Below are 5,224 nucleotides of genomic sequence, written 5' to 3'. Positions count from 1 at the left end.
TTTCTTGGTTTATTTACAAGGAAATGAGGTTTCAAATGAAAAATGGGTGAAAACCCGAGATGAAACCGATTCTTGGAGGATCAAGTGATGTATACATGTTATACAAAGGATCTTGGTCCAAGAAAGTAGTTAAAAGAGTTAAAAACGAATTTTTACGGTCAAAATCTTTGTTTTGATGTTTTAATCGAAACCATGAAAGAAATGGCTTGATTGTGGGTATAACTTACTTGGTGTGGTGTTGATGTGCTTGTAAGTGTTGTATCTAGTGGCTAGCAAAGGCTAGAAACCAAGATCCTTGTGATCTAACGCTAGAAAACACAAGATTGTTCGGTTTTCATGTGATTTAGTTATTTTGGACAGATTGTGATAGACCTAGAGTTGGGTCACGAAATTTCACAGAGATGATATACACATGAAAATATGAGATCTGTGAATTTTTGGTAATTTTTAGATAAAGGATGAATATTGGGTGAATTTAATGCTCGATTTTGGCCAAAAATGGTGAAAAATAGCTAAACATCATGAAAAATTCTGGAAAATTTAAGATTAGCTTTTTATAACATATAAAAGTCACACACAAAATTTCAGATTCATTGGAGAAGTCTAAGTATGCTTTTCGGTAAAACGAGTTTTAGGGATTTCTAGCTCGGTTTTGGTAAAAATGGCATGAAAAATAAGTTTTTAGTTTTGGAAAAATTACAGGGAACTATGTGGGTGATAGGGGTCATCCCAGAAAAATTTGGGATTTTTCGAAGGTCGTTTGGTATTTTCGACATATTTGGTGTTTAAATGACGTTTAAAAATGGTTAAATAAATCTTAGATATAAAAATTAATTCTGGAAAAATTTTATAAAATTCCTTACTGTCAAAATATGGTTTGTACAAAATTTCAAGGTCCAATACTAAACGGATATTTATTTGTGCTAATTGGAACTTAAAAACAAACTTTTAAAGCTTAAAACGAGTAAACCGGCGAAGCTCGCCTAAGCGAGCTGACTGGTGCATAAAAACCTTAAAAATGGACTATTTTCATGAAACTAAGTTAATCAAGTAAAAATAAATCATCCGAAAATAATTCGGATGATTTGGGTAATTTTACCCGATTTAACCGTTTCCGGTGTATTAAAGGCGGAAATGGGCCCCGCGGCCTAACGGGGTGTCTAACCGAGCTCTAATTTCACCACTTTAATGAAGATATCAATAATAACTATTTTCGGGTCGTGTGTGGTCAAACTCATTTTGTTGAAAACATAAAGACGAATAACCGTGCTAGGCACGCAAAACGAGAAAACAAACTATCGGTAGTTTTGACTAAAGAACTCTAAGTGATATCACAATCTAAGTCCTGAGTAGTGTATCGGGGTTAACATGGTCCCCGGATCGTGTACGGTAATGGGTTAACAGTGTCCCCGGACGTACCGGTTAACACGAATTTAAGTTATATTAATAGAAATTGTGTAGTAACGATTTGGGGATCGTATTACAGATCTGTACCAGTAGCTGTGCACCGTAGTACATCTTGCTCACAGGAAGGTGAGTTTTCACGAGCCCCTTTTTACTGAACTGTTTTAAATATTTTCCCGGGGCGGAAAGCATGTTTTTATCAAAGTGTTTAAGTACATGCCGATCGCATGGAAACGAATGTATTTATATAATGTTTATTGTACGGAAATCGTACGGTAATGTATTAAGATGGTAATTAACTAAGTTGCTAATATTGTAAGGCCCGAAACAGTGTTCTGGGGTAACCGAGTTCCCAGAGGTTATTAAATGTGTTTCTGGGGTAACAGAGTTCCCAGAGGTTATTAAATGTGTTTCTGGGGTAACAGAGTTCCCAGGGGTTATTGGAAGTATTCTGGGGTAACAGAGTTCCCGGAGGTTATTCGATATGTTTTGTGGTTAATAGAGTTTTCACTTGTGAACTCAGTATAATTACATCACTTACTTACGATTTTTATAATGATTTGTCATGGTTTATTTAAATTAGTGAAAATCACCAACTATTTGTAGTTGACCCGTTTTCTTTACATGCTTTCTAGGTACACTCAAATCGGAATGAGTGATATGTGTTCGATACTGTGTGCTATTTTGTGGAAGTCTAGAGATCTATATTTTTCATTAAATATGATAATGTGCTATCGGTAACACTTATGTGATAACGCTTAGATGGTTATGAAACTCAGAACAATGTAATATGTTTAAATTAATGTAGTGGTGTTTTCTTTATAAACAATGCTGTTGATATCAGATGTGTCTGTTGCATCCCGTGTACGTTTCCGCTGCGGTTACGGGGTGTTACAGAACTTGGTATCAGAGCCATTGGTTATAAAGAATTAGGATGTCTTCAAAAGATACCTAAAATATAACCAGTAGCTCAAGTATTATAGGATCTGAATATCAACTAATAATATATTGTGACGAGATCGGGATGAACTTGGATGGACAAGTGGGTTATTTGGTCCGGAACATAATAACAGACTTGTCTGCACGAGGAAATTCAGGGAAAGTCACGGGGGACTTTAATAGGTAAAATTGGCAACATACGTGCAAATATGTGATAATATTGTTATGTGGTCAAGTTGTATAAGTAAGTGTATATTAATTTGATTATGATTTACACTATGGAAAGAACTATATGTTTGTTAACTTGTGTGCAGGTAAAATGTCAAGAACCCCCAGTTTGTCGATTGAGGAGGACCCGGAGGAGGTCAGCTCCGGGGACTCCGGGAGCCCACTCGTAGCATCTAGCACAGAGCCTAGCGAGGCTAGCCTTAGGAGTTCCGGCCAGTCCTCCCCAGCTAGGATTGCCAGATCCCCGACCCCACCCGCACCACAGGTCGCTCCTGCACCCCCCGGATTCGGACCCCGCTTCACGGCGCGGATCAGTATCCCACCTGTCCGACCTATCTCGCCCCCACCCAGACCTGCTACTCGCAGGGGCGAATCCTCCAGCTCTCGTCCCGAGCCTGCGACTCCACCTGTGTGGGGTCTTCCGAGACAGGAACGGGACGCGGGGGCCTGGCTCCGAGTGCTCACCGAACAGGTGAATGAGCACTCCGCCGCCCTGACGGTGGGAGTCCAGAGGAGGATGTACTTGGGTGATTGCATACTGGACCATCAGTATGCGATTGCCCAGCTGAAGAGGGAGTGCTCATACTCCCAATGGATGCTTGGCCGGATGGAGATGCGGGTTCGGGTTATGATGGCCGTGTTGGTGGTGTTGGTGGCGATGTTGGTGGGGTTGGTTTACCACCGTGTTTAGTCGTGTTGGGTTGGGGATAGACAAGGACCATTTTTTTTTTGATACTCTGTGTAAGCAGTTAGTGGTGATGCTAACATGGAGTGAATCTTGTTTAGTTATAATACAACCACTGGCCCTTAGGGTGGGTCTCTTTTGGGGCATATCAGTATAGATACTTTTGGGTATCATTCAAGCACTGACCCGTTGCGGGTTATGTCGAGATGATGCCGACATAGGCCCTACGTATGAAAACTTATCTAATGTAATAGTGACAGGAAAGTAATATGAACGGATGTTTGTGTAATATGTATTAACGTTTATTAATTAATAGAATGTTTGTTGTGTTTTTATTGGAACTTGTATTGATTATATATATTTTCTTGATGTTGTGTAGAATGGCACCAAAACGTTCAGCCCAATTGTCGGAAGTGGACGTGAGCCGTCTGATTGCTCGCCAGTTGGAGGCGGCGATACCGGATATAGTATCGCGCATCGCCGCCAGTATTAACAATTCGACCAATCCAACCCCTCCGAGCAATCAAACGACCACCAATAATAACGGGGAAAAAATGTTAATCCTCCGCAGAATGATAACACGATCCCGAGTAATGACACACCGCCTAGGGTGGTCGTTACAGATAGTAATGGCCCTATACCTACGGTAGAGACGAACCGTACGGAACCGATTCGTGCATCCATGGGATGTTCGATCAAGGACTTCATGTTGTGCAAACCTTTAGAGTTTAGCGGGTCTGAAGGACCAAATGGATTAGTTAAATGGATCGAGAAAATAGAATCTGTGGTAAATATCAGCAACTGCCCCGAGGATTGTGTTGTTAAGTACGCTGCATGCACATTTACGGACCATGCCTTGACATGGTGGAACACGATAGTGCAGACCCGGGGCCAAGCGGCGACAAACCGCATGACCTGGACGGAGCTCAAGGCTCTTGTATTGGAACATTTCTGCCAGAGAAACGAATTGCAGAAATTAGAAAATGAATTGTGGAATCTGGAGATGTGGGGGGCGGACCACTTGGGTTATACGAACCGGTTTAATGAGTTGGCGCGATTGGTACCATGGTTGGTCACCCCAGAGTCGAAGAGGGTGGAACGTTATATTTGGGGACTAACTCCAGTAGTAAGGAGTATAGTCAATTCTGGGGGACACCAAACATATGAAGGTGCGGTGACGCAAGCGGGTATCGTAACGTACGATTTCGTAAGGAGCGGGTCACTGAAGGTGGCGGGAGAGTCCGCTGGAGGAAAGCGGGGTACACATGACCATAGGACCCAGGAAAAGCAGCAAGGTAAACGTGCTAGACCCACTGCCCAGAACTACGCCATGACTAGTTCGGGCGGAAGGCAAGAACCGCAGAAGGGAATGTTTCCTAAGTGTGGGAAATGTGGTTACCACCATGGTGGCATGTGCAAAGAGGTGGTATGCCACCGGTGTGGCAGGATTGGACACTACGCACCAAATTGTAAGACAAATCTGAACAACCTGAACCGACAACCGCAACCTATCCGTGCACAGCCATTTAAGACCCAACCAGCCCGACAGCAGAACCTGCAAGGAAACCAAATGGTGACCACCAGCCGTGCTTGCTATGAATGCGGCAGCACGGATCACTTCAAAAGACATTGTCCGAAACTGAACCAGGGAGGAAACGGGAGGCAACCCGCGGGTCAGGCATCGTCGTCCAATCCGGCGCGAGGCCGAGCATTCGTGATGGGGGCGAACGAGGCACGCCAGGACCCCAGCGTAGTGACAGGTACATTCCTCGTCTCTGATCATTACGCTTCTGTATTATTTGATACAGGCGCCGATAGAAGTTTTGTCTCCGTTAGTTTCCTGTCGATAGCAAACCTTCCTATTGGTGAAACCATAGAACCTTACACCGTAGAAGTCGCTAACGGTAAAACCATGATAGTTAATCAGATAGTTCGGAATTGCCCTTTTATTCTGAACGAACAATCCTT

This window comes from Bidens hawaiensis, unplaced genomic scaffold (assembly GCF_021521415.1).
Source record: "Bidens hawaiensis isolate Kalapana, Puna unplaced genomic scaffold, B.hawaiensis_p1.1 tig00029038_1, whole genome shotgun sequence".
Taxonomy (NCBI): domain Eukaryota; kingdom Viridiplantae; phylum Streptophyta; class Magnoliopsida; order Asterales; family Asteraceae; genus Bidens; species Bidens hawaiensis.
This window is presented reverse-complemented; position numbering follows the sequence as displayed.